General features: G+C 48.3%; 1 protein-coding gene across 2 annotated transcripts in view; it reads right to left on the bottom strand.

The window, feature by feature from the left end:
* The window catches only part of ZMAT4 (zinc finger matrin-type 4), a 347,224-nt gene extending 328,601 nt beyond the window's left edge, over window positions 1-18,623 (bottom strand). Inside the window, exon 1 of one of the 2 annotated variants that reach the window (XM_040452367.1) lies at window positions 18,462-18,623. The gene's annotated coding sequence lies outside the window, so the exon portion shown is untranslated. The remainder of the gene's footprint in view (window positions 1-18,461) is intronic. The other variant, XM_040452456.1, reaches the window with a different exon arrangement.
* Window positions 18,624-19,098: the final 475 nt, after the last annotated feature.

Genomic DNA, 19,098 nt, shown 5'->3' with positions numbered 1-19,098 from the left:
GTGTGTGTGTGTGTGTGTGTGTGTGTGTGTGTGTGTGTGTGTGTGTGGAGAGAGAGAGAGAGAAAGAGAGACAGACAGAATTTTCTCCCAAGACTTTCCGTGGGTGGCAGGAAAAAATATCAGCATTATGCCAGCATTATAGCTGATGTTTGGTACTATTTATAGAGCCGGCCATGGCCATGTCAGATCTTTAAAAGAAGCAAAACATCTGGGTGCATTCCAAATCAGACAGGAAAAACCTAAGTCACAACACATTGTACAGAGGAAGGCCAAATCTTTATAAAAGTTACAATTTACATTTGCTAAACATAATCCTGTTCCTCAGAAGATCTCCGGGAACCTGATTCTGGTGCTGAGTGGAATGAAAAAATAACACAATAACCATTGTGTATTTCAAGTTTAAAAAAGTTCGGAGGTGATCCCTGCTGACAGCCTGACACCAGCAGCCTGCTTGGGATTCTCTCTTCCCTCTCTCTCTCTCTCTGCCTCTCCCCCACTTATGCATGCGCTCTCTCTCAAAATAAATAAAACTTTAAAAAAACAAACAAAACAAAACAAAAAAGTTCTGAGGTGAATGAATGAATGGTTTTCAGAGGGCAGAGAACACACAGCATCTCCTCAGCAAAGGGCCTCCAAGTGGCCAGTGGCCATCGACAGTCAATCAAGACAGACAGCCTCATTGAACTGAAGTCAGCAGCTGCCCTGGAATGTTTTCAGCAGGGCCAGAGTTAGAGCCAAAAATGTCCCTTCCTGCACCTCACTTGAAGGCAGGCAGCTCCCCGTTCCTGCCCCATCTCTCAGAGATGTCATAAGGATGAATTAAAGAAAAATATTTAAACTTATATAACACTTGGGACATCTGCACTAAGAGAAAAAAACTCACTATTTCTACAATATTTCGCAGACCTAAAGCAAGTGTGTCCTACTTTAAGCAAAACCAATATATTTTAAAAATTCTGGATTTTGAAAGATCTATATCAGAGCTAAATTGTCCAACATAAAAAAAAAAAAAAAAAAAAAAAGCAAAGAGTAAACTCCACAAGGATTGAGGGCTCTGCTTTACACACCAGGGGATACCCAGCACCTAACCCAAGACCTGGCACATGACGTGTCCTCTAAAGGTATTTGTTGAATAAAAGAATTATTTTTGTTAAACAGCCAGCTCCATGAGTGCACTTGATGAATTCTAAAATTTGCAAACGTTCTGTTCAGATGCTCCGTCCTTCAACACACATGATGCAATAGGTAAGACACCTCTGGAACATGGCCCAGGCTTGGGGACAGCTGTGTCCTGTGACACACCCCTGCCCCTTCCTATGTTACCCCTGGCATGTCCAGCCCCCACATTCTGTGAGCATGATGTGGGCAGGGCTGCTGTTTTAAGACAACCTTTTCCCGGGGTGCATGGGTGGCTCAGTCGGTTGAGCATCCAACTTCAGCTCAGGTCATGATCTCAGGTTAGTGGGTTTGATCCCTGCATCGGGCTCTGTGCTAACAGCTCAGATCCTGAAGCCTGCTTTAGATTCTGTGTCTCCCTCTCTCTCTGCCCCTCCCCAACTCATGCTCTCTCTCTCTCTCTGTCTCTCAAAAACTAAAACGTTAATTTTTTTTTGAAAAAAAAAAAAAAAAAAAGAGAACCTCTCTCTGGTTTCCTAGTGACAACCGTAAGGAAAGAGGGCAGCAGGTTTCAGTCTGGCTATGGCTTTGGTAGTGACTATACACGTGGGTTGTTACCATCTGTGGCTCCCGGGAAGCTACTGGATTTCAGGGCTGACAGCACACGAGGGCAGGCTTCCACTCTGCTTGATTCTGTCTTCACAACATACCCACTTCTGCCTCTTCATTTCTAAATGTCTGTTTTTATCTCCACAACATTTGTTTCTTCCACATTGGTCAGGGAGGGGGCAGAGAAGGATCCATACACAGCCTCCCAACAGGCTTCCGGGGGAATCCACACAAGGCGGGATCCACAGAGAACCACTTCCCAAAGAGGCCAAGAACCTGATCCACTCAGGGTGCTGGAGTTCACATTCTCTCTGTAATTTTTATTACTTTTACTATAAAAATTCATAAAGGCTCACCATAAGATGTTTAGAACTGCATAAGAAAATATCAAAAGGAAAACAAAAAACATCCCTAATCTTACCATCTGGAGAGAATCTCTATTAGCCTCCTGGGGCACTGTATTCATGTTTATGCACACAGGTATGTATTTCATTAGGCAAGTTTAGAAGATATTTAACCTACAGCTTTCTGGACACTGTCTCATGTCACTAACATTCTTCACATATTTTTATTTCGCTGCCTACTACTCCACTGTATGGATGTACCATAATTTATTTAACTAGTTCCTGTGATGGGAGAGAGCCGATTCCAGTTTTTCAGAAAAATAAATAGCACCATAGTGTACAATTTTATACACTCATATGTCTTCACATCTCTGATTATCTCCTTCGGATAGAACCTTAGAGGTAAATCAAAAGTACAGAACTCCCCAAAATCATGCTTACCAGAAAGGCCTCACCAACTACAGTTCTAATAATAGGGCCTGATACCATTCTATCATATCTCCATGACACTGAACATTACTGAATGTCATTTTTAACCTTCAGTAATTTTATAGCTGGAAAAATGGCGTCTCATTTCCATGTTAATTAGCACTTTTATTATTGTTATTATTGGAATTGTTATCAGCGGTAAAGCTCGACTGGACCTTCCATCACCACCACATGGCATCCCTGTGCAAGGTAGGCCCCTCAGCCAGGCACTACAGGAGGAGAAACTGAGGCCCACCTGAGTGATTTTCACAAGCTCGAGTAGCTAACTTTCAGAGCTAGGATCGAAGCCTGAAAGCCCTATCTGTCTACCTGTTCGACTCTGCTGATTAGTGCTAGAGTCACACATTTTTCTTGTGTTTCTAGCCACTGTATTTCTCTTTCTCTGAACTCTAATGAATGTTATTTTTCTGTGTAGAAAAACAGCCCTCAGCATTTTGGATGTTTTGACACTACCGGCTTGTGCCAAGATTCACACATCACCCCCCAGCCCCTCCTTCCTCAGCCCAGCCCAACCACCCACCCATCTCCCTGCACATCAAGTGTGACACATCAAATGTCTCCTCTCCATGTTGCAAAAAGTTTAAACTGGCCTCACCTAAACCCGCTTGACTTTGCTTGAGATTGCTTGAGATTGCTCCGAATGCCCTGGAGTTTAACTAAACCCAGACTGGGAAATATCCACACACAGTCAAAAAAGTGATACTTAATATCAACCCCATGGGGCCAGACAACATGGAAGGGCCAGAAAACGCAGCTCTGGCAAGGGCCCATTCTACTGGGGCATCCACTCCTTCATGTGCAGGAGGCAGAGCAAGAAGTGTTCTCTCCGGACAGAGACAGGAGTATCTCCTGACAGACAGCTCCTAAGTCAGTGCCACGTTTAAGTGCACAGGCCGGTACCTGTCCACCACCGTCACTCCTCGGGGACCCATCCCCCCAACACAGGCAAAAACCTCTCGAAGGATGAGAGCCCCAGATGCTCGGGCAGGTAGGGGAACACCCTCCTACCCCCCAAACTGCCCCACGCTGACAGCTGGAAGGGAGCCAGCTAAGGGGGGAGGCTCCCTCCTCGGGAGGTACCTGCTTGCCCTAGAATTCATGCCGCAGGAAAGTTCTGCAGGGTCATAAACCAGCCTTGAGCCTGCCTCAGAGCTCACTCTGCAACTCACAGCCATCATTTGCTTGATTCAGTTCAGGTTAGGGAGATGGATAGGATTTTCCCACAAATCACTTGATTAGTGTGAGAAATCTATGTTCCTGCTGTTCTAAGCGTTGCAGGGATTTTGGTTCCCTTTAAATCTCTTTCAATATTATGGTTCTTGCAGCTTTCAGAGTTTCTTCCCCAAGATTTATTTTTTGAAGGCACTGCACTATTTGGCAATTCTATATTGTTCCTCTCTGGTACCTTGACCAGCAATGTTGAGAAGAAGCATCTGAGCTCTGAAACCCAGAAACGGGGATTCCGACCTTTTAACTAACCATCCTGGGATAGCTGCTGTAGCAGAACCACATGGAATCCATGATCTGGCTGCTGCTCACCACAGCCCGCTAGCCGGGACCATCCTGGCCCAGCCTTAGAGAGAAGGCACCCCTCCCACCCACACCATTGTCACCCCACATTCCCACAGATTCCCGCAACCTTGCTATATTCTAGGCACTAGGTGGAATACTCGATGACTGCTATTCCACTTAATCCCTACAACCCATCTATGAGATGGGTATCATTAGGTATTTGAGAGGGGGGAAACTAAGGTTTGGAACAGCCACACGGACTCCTTGAGCCAGGCCTGTGGAAATAACTTGGGTTTAGGTGGACTCTGGGCACCTATACCTCTGTGTTTCCATATTCTCTACCTTATCTCTGAAAGACCATCATAAATAAGATTTGGAGAAAAGATGAATGCGTCCTCTTCCTCAGTCAGCCCTGAACCACACACTCTTTGCTGCCTTTATCACTCACACAAACAACCTCACATCCTAAGTGTGCACAGTGTTTGGACCTTTGGCCGTCCAAGAAAAGTGCCGTCTCCGAAATACAGATGGGCCCGGGGGCAGGTGTGTGTCCTACATGTGCCAGGTTTTGTACAAGGCCACACACCTTCCTGGACTGTCCTGACAGCACATAGAGGCAAACCTGGTCCCTTGGCACACTTCCGGAAGTCCCCCGAGCAACCCCCGCTGCCCTCAAACTGAAGTTACCCCTTCAGTCCTGCACACAGAACAGTCTGGGAGGTAAGTCACCCACCCTGCTTTTCTGCTGGGTCTGTGATCTTAGATTCTTCTCTTTTCTAAAGCCCCCAATGTCCGTTTCCTTCCACCAGTCCCGCTTTCCCCCTGGGCTGTTTTCCTGGTTCTCTTCCTTCAGGTATCTAACTAGCACTAAGGAGATGTTCGATTTCTTCCTAGTTTACATGAGGGGTTTCTTCTCAAACTGCAAGGACTTCTCCCCTTGTCCTAGGGCATCTGAGAGGAAGACACCAGAGGGCTCAGCCCCCACCTTATGGGTTCTACTCCACGTTTAGATCAAGGACCTTCGGTAGGTCCCTTTCTCCCCAGAATAATGTCTGCAGGTAAAAATTAGAGAAAGAATTTTCCTCTCCTTTCCTCCTCTCTTCTGCCTCATAAAAAGATATAAAAAAAAATAATAAGAAGAAGTCTCAAATAAAAAATCTTTAGGAGGAAAGGGGAAAAAAGTGCAGAGAGCCTCCCCTAACTCTCCCTAACCCCAGGCCAGCGATCTCTCTCACCTCACACAACTGTCTGATTTCAGAGGAGGAGTTACAGAAACTCCAATAAGCAATTCCATTTTCTGAGAATTCAATTGTGAGAGAGAGAGAGAGAGAGAGAGAGAGAGAGAAAGAAAGAACGAAAGAAAATGCATAATGATGGATTTAACTTGACTTATTATAGTGATCATGTTACAATATATTCATATATCAACCATTATGTTGTACACCTGAAACTAATATAATGTTATATGTCAATTATAGATCAATTAAAAAAAAAATACAGCCACACAAGAGCTACCTGGGTAGGCAGCTCCAGGCCCATGGGAATCTGAGACTATTTTTTGAGGACTTTCCATCCACAACCTCATCTTGGCCTTATTAATTCAGTCATAACTCTTCAGAATTTACAGGGCCCCTTTTACAGTGAAAAGCTCAAGTGATGGCATCGGCACAAAGCTTTTAATTTTGATTTAGAGACTCAGACCCTCTGTCACTATCTCACGTCCCACTTCCCTTGTGCTGAGGGGACATCTGTTTCCGGGGCTCTTGGCCGAGGGCCCCTCCCCACCTCCCAGCCCTTGATGTTCCTTCCTACTCACTGACAGAATGAAGCAACAGGAGAGAGTCACCACTCTGATCTCCACCCACCCCACCACACCCCACGTCCACCCACACACCCAACTGCCTTCTGACCATGGCTGTCCTTCCCTCCCCCTTGGCTGTCCCCTCAGCAGCCAGGCCATGCCCGCCCCATTCACTGGATCCCAGCCCCTCCCTTCCTCCCTCAGGACCATCTCCCAGCACTTCTCCCCGCCTTCTCCTATGTCACCTTCATGCTCTTGACTGGATGGTTTCCACCAGCATACAAACACCCTGATATTTTCCCCATTTTAAGGAGGTAATCCTTACTTTGACCCCACACACCTCTACAGTTCATCTTCCATCTCCTTGCACCCCTCACAACCCCACTCTTCCAGAAGGTTGTTTACATGTGCTATCTCCAATGCCTCTCCACCAACCAGCACCGACAGGGCCTCCCCTCACGTACCATCAGCACACTGATGGCTTCCACACTTGTGTTCAATTCTCAGTCCCCACCTACTTCACGCACCAGCAGTCTGTGATCAGGTGACCAGTCCCCCTCGAAAATGCTTCCCTTTGTTTCTGAGGCAACATTATCCCATAGGCTGCTCCTTCTCAGTCTCATCTGCGGGTTCATCTTCGAGTCCTAGAACAAAGGTCAGCAAACACAGCCTGCGGGCCAACTGCCTGATTCTGTAAACAAAGTTTCACTGAACACAGCCACACTCATTCATTTATATGTTGTCTGTGGCTGCTTTTGTGCTACAAAGGCAAAGGGCACTAGTTGCAGCAAAGACCACATGGCCCCACAAAGTTTAAAATCCTATCTGGCTCTTCAGCAAAGTTTGCCAACTCCTATTCTAGATCTGTAAATATTGGGGTTCCCAGAATTCAGTCTTTATACCTCCTCTCTATCTACACTCACTCTTGAGGTTATCTCCTTTGGTCCCATATTTTAAATATTATCAATACACTGACAACTCCCAAGATTTTTCTCTAGCATAAACTTATCTGAACTCTAGACACATAACCCAACTGACTAGCAGGCATTTCATTTAGATATTTAACATCTCCATAACACAAATGTCTCACCTCCTGTTTCCCCCAGTGTGTTCCTTCCACAAACTTTTCCATCTCATGCCAAAAGTCTTGGAAGTCATCTTTGAATCCTCCTTCTCTCAAACCCTCCATTCAGCCCATCAGGAAATCCAGCTGGTTCCACCTTCAAAATATATCCAGAATCTGAGGGCTCCTCACTCCCCACTGCTACTACTAATCCAAGCCACCACCCGCTCTGCCAGGATCATTGCCTCGACATAGCTCTCCTATAGTATGCTCTTAGGGCATGTACCAGACAGCCAGACTGATCCCTTTGAATCCTACACTATGTTACTCCTTTGCTCAAAACTTTCCAGGGGTTCAGTGAAGCTCACCTCGACCTCAATGCTACATCTGACACTACAAGTGTCTCCAGCTTCAGGGCCTCTCCTGGTGTGGACTGCCCTTCCCCCAAATATCTGCATGGATCACCCTCCACGGCCCTGGGTCTCTGCTCCAGTGTTACTTTATTACTGAGACCCTCCTGGACATACCCTTTACACACACACACACTCCATTCCCTTGCTCTGATTCATTTTCCCCCCTTTCACATATCAGCCTCCCTACATATTGACTTACTTGTTTGCTATCTGTCTTCTCCACTGGAATATAAGCTCTGAGTAGATGGGGACTGGGTCAGTTCTGTCCACTACTCATTCTAAAAGCTTAGAAAACTGTGATTGTCAGTTCTCAATGTTCTGAGCAATGAATAAATGAACACATAACATTTCAGGAGCTCACGTCCCTGTTAAGGTAACTGAAGGATGAGAGAGAGAAGCACATCATTTCCATCATGGTGAAATCAAAGAACAGGGCCATGGCCTCAAGCTCTCCCGGCCCAGTTGCCTGTGGCATCCCTCACTGACCTGTCCCAGGGAATGGACAGGCACCCTGGTCCCCAGCGACAAGCAGCCTGCCCTCCTGCTGCTCCCAGCACCTCTCTGCAGAGCCTCCTGGAAATGGGGAGAAAGCAGAATGCAGAAATGGAGAAGGGCCACTCTGCAGGTAGAGGGAGTCCTGTTCCTGCTCTCCCATAGACCCTCATGGTCACCAGGTCTAGGCCCAGAGGGGGTGGCACAGCAGACAGAGAGCATCAGGCTGCAATCCACCACCAGGGTTACCCACTGACTGCTGGCCACACCATGCTGCAGTTTCCTCTGCAAAATGAGTCTGAGGACCAAGTGCTTAACAATTTGAAAATAGGGGCCTCTGGGTGGCTCAGACAGATAAGCATCTGACTCTTGGTTTCAGCTCAGGTTCATGATATCGAGCCCCATATCAGCTCTACACTGACAGCGCACAGCCTGCTTCAGATTCTCTGTCCCTCTCTCTCTGCCCCTCCCCTGCTCATGTTCTCTTTCTTTCTCTCGCTCTCAAAATAAATAAATAAATAAATAGATAAATAAATAAATAAACAAACATTTTAAAATCTGAAAATAAAGGGTAGTCTCAGACTCTTTTTCCTGTCTTATTTGTGTCTTATCACACTTAAAAATCTACAATTTAGACAGAGGCTATGCTTCTGCTTTTCAGTGTGCTAGAAATTCTACCTCACTTCCAAACATCCCTCTTGAGTTCCCCACCTACTCCCCGACCCTGCTCCCTTTTTCTTGCTTTCCCTGTTGGCTCATAACTTTTCCTTCCCCTTCTCCCATTCTGGAAAACCGAAGTTCCAGGTAGGCAGGGGAGGCGTGGTAGAATAGGAACCATCCCAATCCCCCTTCCTGTCTTCCCAGAACCCTACAGGGAAATTTCATGTTCAGCAGGAGCAAAACCAAGAGAGGCAGCGAGAAGGAGGAAATCCACATGAGAACCCCGACTCATTTCCTCCTCCCGCCCAGTGGCACTGTGCCCAGCTTATTACATAGGAGGGAGTCCCAAAAATAAAGCAAAGCCTGGGATGAGAGATGCCAAGGCACTCTCCCAATCCCCCCCTGACTGAGCCACATGACCCCTCAGCAGCTCCCAACATCGCATGCTGGCTCTTGGCCTCAGATGGCCACTCACACCCAGAATGTGCCTCCTTCTGTCCAAATTGCCCTCATCTTTCAGGGCGCAGGCCCTTCTGCCTCCATCAGACTTTGGGGACCACACACGTTCTCTCACTGGCATCCACTTCTCTCGGCACCTCCGGGACTGGCCCTCAGGGCAGGACTCAGCCAGATGCACCCATGTTTTGGAAGTCACCTCACATGTGTGCCACCATCAACTCATCAAGTATCTGCCAGGGCCCCACGGGGTACTGTGTCCCCCCATCACTGCACCCAGGACATGCAGGCCAGCAAGAAGCCCCTGTCTGTCAGGAGGTAGGGGGGTGTCTGCAGGCTCCTTCCATGCCAGCTCTTCTGCCACCCAAACCGAGGCAAGTGGCTCGCCCTTCCCAGTATCAATCCCCCCTGTGCACAGTGAGGATGAGGACGCCTGCCCCATCCGCCTCTGAGGCTTGCGAGCACAAAACACCGTACAAACGTGTGTTATTATCAAAATAAATAGAGCAGCAAATCAGCCGGGCCCGCACCACTCCTCACCCAGCCCCACCTTCTAGCAGGCTTCTCCCCTTTTCCCAGTGAAGCCTGTGAAAGCCCTAAGGATGTGCCCCTCGGAGTCACCCCCCATGCAGCCCGGGCACACACCGCGGGGCCAGCCGGCTGTGACTGCCACAGAGAGGGGGACTCTCGGGCTGCCCAGAGTTTACGTAACAAAGGAAAGCAGCTCAGGAGGCAAAGGCGGTCTGGAAAAACAGCAAATGAGGGGCAGGATGCAGAACCGCGAGGGCACCGCCGGAGACCCCTGCACCCAGAGTCCCTCCTCTAAGCATGACAGCCGTCGATGCATTCGCTCAGTCTCAATTAATAAGTGAATCAAGCACAAGGCATGGCTTCTGGGAAGGAGGGGAGGGTGGTCCACACCTTCCCACTGGAAATCTGCCAGCTGTCCCCAATAACACAAGAAGCCCTACAAAACGGCCCCCTCGAGAAAGGGTACACGGGCTCCCTGCTGCCAAGCTCTGCCACCCGTGAAGACGGGCGACCCTGACACAGTCATAGCCTCTCTGAGCCTCAACTTGTCCACCTAGGACATCTGCAGATGCATGTAAACACACCCGCTGCGGGCTAAGCTAGGTCTGACCACTGTAAGGGACAGGCTGGGGACGTGTGTGGAAGGGGGAGGAGGTGAAGAAGAAGGGGGAAGGTCGCCACTGCCCATGGGCACCATTCCCTGCACAGAGATCCTGCACCCTCAACATCTGAAGCAGACTTTTCGCAGGGTAGCATGTGACTAGCAGGTGCATTTATCTGATCTCACCAAATGGATTGAGGACACCTGGCTGGCATGACTTTTTTTTTTTAATGTTTATTTATTTTTGAGAGAGAGGGGTAGGGAGGGACAGAGAGAGGTAGAGGGGGACAGAGGATCCTGAGCGGGCTCCCTGCTGACAGCAGAGAGCTGGATGCAGGGCTGAAACTCACAAACCGTGAGATCATGACCTGAGCCAAAGTCAAATGCTTAAAGGACTGAGCCACCCAGGCGCCCCATGTTAGGACTTTTAGTGGGCAGCATAGTGCCTGACACATTGCTACATATATAGTCCCTGCCAGAGCATTTGTGGTTTGAGTAACTGATTTAAAAAGCAAGTTTGTCTGGTGTGTAAGATAACACATTTATTTACTCTAAGAAATTTGGAAAATACAGAATAGTTTAATAAAAGAATCACGTGTTTCCTAAAACCCAGAGATACCCACTGTTATCACTCTGATATATTGCATTCCATTCTATTTTTCAGGACTGTATGCGTTTTTTTTTGTTTTTTGTTTTTTGTTTTTTTACAAAATTGCATTTCTACTCTATTTACTTTTAAGCCTATATTTACTTGATGCACATTATTAGCATTTTCCCATATCCTTATATATTATTCAATGTAACTTTAATGGCTTCCTTGATTTCCATTTTATGGATGAGCCATATTAGATTTAATTAATCCCCCCATACAATGTTTTGTTATAATGAATAATGCTGAAAGGAATATCCTTGATTAGAACTATTTTGCACAGCTCTGATTATTTCCGTAGGAAAAATTCCTAGAAGACGAACTGCTTACTGGTTTAAAGGGTATCTTTTTGAGACATGACTCCCGTGTCTGCAAATGATCTTCCCATCAGCTACGTCTGCCAATGTCCACTTCCTGGCATCTCAACAACACGGGGCATTTTATTTTCATTTTTGCTCAGCTGGTAGGTGGATAAGGATACCTTGTTTTTAAAGTAATATTTTAGTTATTAGGGAGGTTGGACACCAGTACGTCTTTTTCTGGACATTTGTGTTTGTTTTCTCTTTGTTTGTGCTACCTATTCACACCCTTTGCTCACTTTTCTGTCAGGGGACAGACTGATTTTTGAATACTCTACAGAGAAGAGAATTAGTCCATAGCCGTCTTTGCTGACCCTGTCCCCGTGTTTAACAATCCCTCCATTAAGGCATTAAAGTCTAGCTTATATCCTTTTCCTGTTGTTGGAGCCCATTTGCTCCTGCCCTGTCCTCAGTGGGGAGCACTGCTCTCTCTGTCATCGACCCATGTGACCTTTCCTTGCCACCTGTCAGCGTCTCCTCTAAGGGATGAAAGATTCCTCTTCATTTTTGCCTGATCAAGTATAACTTAAGAAGTCAAAGCATCGCCCTTTGATGCTGTCCCCTTCTCTTCTTCCATTGCCACAGTCTCCCTTCAGGCCCTCATCATTGCTCACCCAAACCGCAGCAAATGACTTCAGGACCAGCCTCTCTAGCCCAGCCTTGCCTCTCCCAAAACTCACCCCCACTCTCCATTCCACAATTCCTTTGTCCTAAATGCAAATGTGACTGCCTTTCCCTGCCTAAAACCCTTCTGCTCCTCAGTCTGGCCAGCTGGTCCTTCCCTACCTGGGGACACTTCCACCCCCTCTCTCTCCTGCACCCCCAAAAACAAACCTCATGTGCTCAAGATGTAGCAACACCCAAGTATTACTCATAGGGCTCTGACACACTGTGCTGTTTCATGCTTCTGAGTCTTGCAAATGTGGCTGCCCTCCTTCTCACCTCTCCATCCACCTGGTGGGATCCTATTTATTTCTCAGGTGTTCCTCTCCCCAAGAGGAATCCTCTGACCATGCCAAGTAAGGCTAACCATGTGTACCCTGCATCCAGGACCTACTACCATCACGCCCACAAGAACTTGCTGTGTCCTAGTGCAGTCTATGGCACCAAAGTTGAGGGCAGAAATGTGAAGTCAGCTGAGTGTCGTTCTGGATGGAAAGGGACAATGGCAGTGGGATTGAGACAAGGTTGCCCTGGGTTAGCCCACTCCTCTGATGAATCTCTCGAGGTTCTCTCTGTGGCTGTAGGCACTTTCACCTTCTGAAGACAGGCTCTGACATCCCTTGGCTTTCTGTCATTTCTTGTGCTACCTACCCGCTCCTCTCCCTCAGCTACCCCAGCTCTCTCCACCCTTCAGGCCTGTCTCACAACCTGGGCAGCCTGGCCCCTGGCACCTGCTGTCCGCTCTTCCCCTTCGGTTCCCCCTGCACCTTCTGTCTTGGCAGTTCCTCAGGCACATGTCCTGCTGGGCTGCCTCAGGGGCTGCTGGTCTTCCCAGGCAACTTCCCACAGGACAAGGATCACACACACCTAGGTCGTTCCTGATAGACTCCCTAGTGCCTGCCTGAGTGCTGGGCAGAGCGCTCGGAATGCATTGGTTAGCACAGAGACATGCCCTGAACACCCCCTGCCGGCCCGTAGCTGGCCCAGCACAGACCTCCGTGTTTCCTTCCTTTTACTCAGCGACTACGCACGTGCACTTCTTAACTATGAATTTACTTTGTGGTGCCCACTTCACCAATTCATCTTGCTTCCTACAAGGCTCAAGCCACTGCAAGGCAAAGCCCGCACAGCCTCTCTGCCTGATTCTTGAGAGCTTGAGGCTGTTTTCATCCTAAGGCTGCCGGCTGGACAGCAGCGTCCTGTTCCTCCCCTGACACCAGAGGGAGCCTGCCTCTGGGCCTTGAGACCACCCACCCCCTCGCCGCTGTAGGCTCTGGCCCTGGGCCTCCCTGGAGGGCCTCCAAGCATGCCCCAGAGATGTACGTGCCCAGAAACAACTCAAGTCTGGCTGGAAGAAATGTGGAATTGCAGCCCCACGTTGTAGAAGCTTCTCTTAGAAATGACAATCTGAATGAAATTCCAAATTCTGTTTCATTTTATAAAGGTAACTGATGATATAAGGGTCTTATCCAGATCTTATGTGTGCTGGGGACGTCTCGTTTCATTCATCCAGCAAGGAGCTTGAACTAGACGTCTAAAGTTTCTCACCTCCGTAAGATGCAGAGTAAATATTTTTTTTTTTTCATATCACTCTTCCTCATCCTCCCGCTGCACCCTCATCCCCTCTTTTCTGCTGCAGTTTCTGGCAGGCGTTTGTCCAGCCCTGGGCTCATGGTAGTGCTGCCCAATCACTGACTGGAGCTGAACGGTTTGCTGTATAAATCAGGGAAGGTGGAGTTGAGTAAGTACACCATGCTAGTAACAGGCACTCAATAAATACTGCTTAACTGCAGGTGCCCCTGTCTCCAGCATTTGCTTAGAGAAAAATCAGGAGCCCAGAAAAAGTAAATGGTCTATTCAATTTGGAAGCAAGGGGGAGCTGATTCTGGTTCTGGCTCTGCCATGGGTCAGTGTGTGAGGAGGCCACCGAGGCCTGCTTCCTCTCCAGGCCTCATTTGCCACACCTGAAAGTGAAAGATTAGACTTGAAGAGAGGGTCTCAAGCAGTAGACAGGACCTGCCAGTAAAGGCAGCACCTGGCCGGCCCTGCTGGCCCAAGGACTTCAGCTCTCAGCCACTCTGGTAGCCCCAGAGCAAAGGTGAGGCTTCTGAGCAACCAAAAAGGGCCCCCCCTCGGGAAAGGGCCAGGATCCCTGGGCCAGACGGGCCCCTCCTTCTGCCTCCTCCTCCAGCTGAATCTTCTGCTTATCCATTTCCTAAAGATCATCACGGAGGCTCCACAACCTTCCCTTTTTAACAACTCTTGCTGACGGAAAATTCTTCCTCATACCTAATCTAAGTCCATCTGCTGCAATTTCTGTCTATTTTCTCTCGTTCAATCCTACTGGAGATGGAGAACAGCTGGTCGCCATCCTCCATATAACATCCCCTCCTAAACCAAAATCAGTTATTACATCACCCTCAGCCTGTTTTTCTTGTGGCAGAGCACCCACCGTCCCTCCGACCTGCCTCCACGGATTCTGGCTCTGAAAGCATCACTGAGCACCGTGGCCCACATTGGAGGATGCTCTGCAAGCTCCAAGTCCTCCCAGAGCCATAACAGAGCTGGATGTAGGACTCCAATGGCAAAATCCAGAGAGAAGGTCAGAGCAGAAAGAGATCATGAGGACATAGGCCAAGCCCCTGACTTTATATACAAGGAAACTGAGGTCAGAGAGGGAAAATAAGTGCAGCACCCAAGGTCAAGTCTGAGGGATCAAGCTCCAGGTGCCAGACCCCAAATAGTGCCAGCACGGGGCTCTGAGTGCCTGTAGCGTGTCCTTGATGTGGTAAGAGCAGGACCAGCCTTAACTGAAAAGCAAAGGCTCACAACTGCCCAGACACTCCCTATCCAAACTCTATCTTCCAAATCCCAAGGCAGATGTCTGCAACTCCACTCTAAACATCTTGGATTTCCATTTAGAACTCAAATACCTGCATAAGTGGCACCACTCTTAACTATTTACACCATAGTATGAATAAGTAGATTTGATCCTTTCTAATTCTTGATAGAGAAATTTAGGGGTGAGAAGAGAACAAGGAACAAAGAAATTGGGAGAATGACAGGCACAGATCACTGCTGGCTAATGTCTCCAAGGTCAGTCCAATGCATGGGGACTGCGGGTGGGCGAGCCGCAGGATAGTGGAACAGTAAGGGTCATGCCTGGTGGAATCCCTATGCGTCTAACAGGTCTGTGCTCAGTACATCTGCCCCACCTGCCTCCCAAGGGGTGACTGCACCACCACAGGCACTCTTGTAAGGTCTGCATGGAACCGAACGTGGTGAAGGATTGCCTCACTGCTCCCGCAGGGCAACTCCATGTGCATCCCAGAACTCTTGACTTCCCCTGGTTAAGTGTTCCAGAAGTGAGGTGAGCAGGTTGTCTAAAATTAAATCTCAACCTCTAGGATGCCCTTAAGTGACGGGAAGGAAGAATCATAAGGGAAGGAAGAAAGAGAGGCATATACCAGATTAAGTAAGATTGTTCAGTGTGCAACAGCTCCATAATGGGGAGGGAGGTAGGGCGCATGTGCATAAGGAAAAGTAAGTCAGGTGAACTATTACTAATCATTTGGGGCCACGAAATCTTCCAAAGTGAAGAATAACGAAAGAAAATAACCGTGTGTGGTGCGTACATTTCAGAGCCCAGGTTTCCAAACAGCCTTCACCCCGTGATGAATAAACAGAAGCATCATGCTCCAATCTCCTCACCTTTCAGGGGATGCTCCAGATTATTTCAAACCTCCAGACGCACACACCCCCAGGGTAACCGGGGAGTTCACGCAACTACCCAAGAAAAAAAAGAAGACATCTCAACGGCCCTTTACAAAAACGCCTAACACAATAAACGTGCTTATTTGATTTCCCCAAAACAACAAAATTAAATGTTCAAATAGGAAGACTAAAAGGCTCTTCTCTGATAAAAATTTTCATATGTTTTCAATCCTTTTTTCAGGGTTTCAGGGGACAGATTTCTTTAACAGCAAAATTGGCACAAAATGACGAGATCAAAGTAGGTTGCAAAGAGATTATTTACTGATGTGTTCATGATGAAAAGAGATGACAGAAAAGAGGAACAGAAAAGTAAGGAAGGGACTTTGACTTGCCAGGTAAGTCACCCAGGGCTTGTGAAGGCACACAAAGAGATAACCCCTGCTTAGCACAGTAGTTAAAAGAGAGAAAACCTTGTTGCCCAATTGGGGAGAGGAGAAAATGCTAGACCTATGGATGGCGCTTGCCCAGGATTCTGGCTACAGCTACCATGTTTGATGAAATAACAAGTAACAAATGCAATTTTCTGAGCACCAATCAGTCCCTTCACACATAAACCTGCGCCAGGCTTCCCAAGGAACTAATCAACCTGATACCAGAGAATGAATTCTCCAAAGTGGATCACAGCGGTGTGGCTGGATCCTGGATTTCATGCCCCATCCAAGGTGAAGTTGCAGGGATGGTGTTTTGCATTTCATCAATTATTCTTCAGCTCCTATTATGCTTTTTTTAGTCTAGAGTTGTTATTTTAATAATCTTTGTTCCAAATGGGGAACTACAAGGAAGAGGGATGAGGAGGAGGAAGAAGGCAAGTGTTCCAGTGTGTCCCACTTGCACTTTCCAAGCTCCCTCTGCCCCCTTCCCCCACCCTGCCTTTTTCCTCTCCCTGCATGAGTCACCATTCAGGAGCTGGTTTAAAAGCCTTACTTTGAATGTCCTCTATCATGATAGAAATCTGGCAGCTCAGCATCAATTGAAAGGACCCTCAATTTTTGCTACCGGTTTTTTGGTTCCAGGCACCCCCTTGAACTCAAAAGCATTTTCCAGCTTTATGACTGCCTTCTTGAAAATCAAAGTGCCCCTTTCAAACTCCCCCCCCCCCACCTGCTAGGTGCTGCCTCTCCAGGGCTCTCTGGGGCTCACGTGCCCTAGACAGACCACAGGGGTGAAGGTGTGTGGCCAAATATGCCCCAAACAGCAGATAAAAGCTCTGAGTTTACTCCAGGCTCCCAAACACAAAGGCATAATTTGCAGGGCTGCAAGTTTGTTGTGTTTACTGTCAGACAACATGTGCAGAAGAGAAAGCTGACTGTATCCTGACCAAAAAAAAAAAAAAAAAAAAAAAGTCAGGCAGCGGGTTTTTTTTTTTTTTTTTTTTTTTTTTTTAACCATTGTGAGTAGAGCTCCCACAATAACAGCAGCCACCCGAAATAGCTGCTTAATGGAGGTGGGGGACCTGTTGTGGCAATTAAAGAAGAATTAAACACTGAAAGTGATTTGGAGAGCCCGAGAAGGGGGACTGTCATCTGCACCTCAGCAGCAAGGGTGTCATAGGGACAAGGGGTTGCTGGAGGATCCTTCCCAGGACTGGGAATTGAACTCCTCAGCTTCAGGTCTAGGATAGAAATCAGGGTGAGGCAATGCACCTGACCCCCGCTAAAGCCCCAAGGACTTGTAAGATCAGTCCCGGACCCGCAGCTTCAGAGCATCCAGGAGGTCAGAGGACAGACCTGGTGAAGTGCTGTAGGGCATTCAAATAGGAGCTGCCTGAGCCAAAGCAGGCAGGAAGTTCAAGACCAAGCTCATCACCTTCTCTTCATGCTTCCTAGGGGAGGCCTACCTACCTAACATCTCCCATTTGCAGAAACTCTGGGAAAGGAGTTTTCCCCACACTCAAAACTGGGTCTCAGAACAAGTGAGGGAGGCCCTTGTGGTCCCACAATTTAGAATGCACAAGGGTGCTTCGAGGCTGAACCAGCCGCTGACCATGGCGAGCATTTTTGCTCAAATAGCAATGATCAGAAGCAGTGTAGACGGTGGCTCCAGCACCCTCTGGGGCACAGATGGACCTGCGCACCTAAACAGACCCAGCCCCTCAGAGCTTGCCCCTCCCACCAGCCTCCACCTCCCAGAGCCCTTGGCAGGCTTAGCACTGGACAGCCCTTTTCTGGTAAGGGTGTAACCTTCACACGGGATACAATTTAGCTCCAACCCCTCTATTTCAGGACACATCAAGCCTGGAAAGTCTTCCAGTTTTCGGGAGCTAATCAATTAAGTTATTTCTTCTCCTCTGACAACTGTTTCGTTGGTTTTTCCCCAAGTTGTGTATCACACGGATGCCCATCAGGTCAAACAGGACAGCCTCCCACACCCCCAGGAAATTTTTTTTCCCCACCAAGCAAAATGAACTGAGACAGACTGGGCAAGGAGTAGGAGGGAAGAAGGTCGCAGAAGTTTGAGGAAGGGCCCAAGTTGAAGGTCACATAGTTGAGGGAAGGCAGGTCAAGGTAATGGAGAGGGGGCAGACCCTATGGAGAAAACCCAACCACCAGTCATGTTTCTCAGTGTCAGCTTCCCAACGATGGGTCCGCCAGGAAGCGGCACATCCAGGGGTCCAATTCCCTTCACCCAGCAAACCTGAATTTACACCCCAACCGTGCAGTCACCCTAGCCCAAGACCAGACCTATTTCCACAGACCTGGGTGCAGCTAATTGCGAGAGTAGTAAACAAAGCCAGTTCTAGACAGCGCAGAAGTTTTCCAAATTGTCAGCTTGTTTTCATCCCAACAAAAGATGGTGATTTCCTATATCTGTCACGTTTCCTCGCCTAAACTTTTCTCTTCTTTCTGCAATCCCTCTACATAAGCTAAACTGCAAGCCACTGAGAAGGGGAGAGCAGGAGCCGCACCCCCCGGGACGCAGGCAGGAGTACCTTTTCCGCGGAGCAGAGGGGCTGGTGGCCAGAGGCTCGCTGCCCTGCCGAGCCGTGGAACGATGCTGTCGGGATGGAGCACGCTGAGGATTACGCGTTCCCGTCTCTGCGACCAGACCTTTCGGCAGCTCGGCCCAACTGTGCTAGCGATGCACTTAGCAATTATCTGCTGGCGCCGACGCCCCGCCCTCTGCTCCTGCGATTGGCTCTCCAGTCCCGGGCAGGACTGCATTGGTTTCAGCCGACCTCACTCATTGCCTTGGCTCCTACTATTATCTAAGCCATCAAAGGAAATAATTCCATGTTTCATTGACAACCTGTAAGGCTCTCCCCGGGCCTGGCGGGGGTGGGGGTGGGGGGGTCGCAGTCAGGACTGGGAGTCCAGTGGAGGGAGGAGGGGAGAGTAGAAAAAGTAGGGGGTGGGGGAGAAAGAGAGCTCGAGAAGGGGTGGGGGTGAGAGGGAAGGAGAGAGAGAGAGAGAGAGGGAGAGAGAGAGGGAGCTATCAAGCAATCAGATTCTTGCTCCAGCATTTTAACTTCCACAAAACAGAGCCCATAGCAACAATTTTCTGGCCTTCTTTTTCCCCCAACTGGTGAATGTTCCTGAGGGCAGAGAGAAATGTAACAGTGGGGTTTC

The sequence above is a fragment of the Herpailurus yagouaroundi genome, unplaced genomic scaffold, assembly GCF_014898765.1.
Source record: "Herpailurus yagouaroundi ecotype Mexico unplaced genomic scaffold, PumYag 28, whole genome shotgun sequence".
Lineage (NCBI taxonomy): Eukaryota > Metazoa > Chordata > Mammalia > Carnivora > Felidae > Herpailurus > Herpailurus yagouaroundi.
This window is presented reverse-complemented; position numbering and strand designations above follow the sequence as displayed.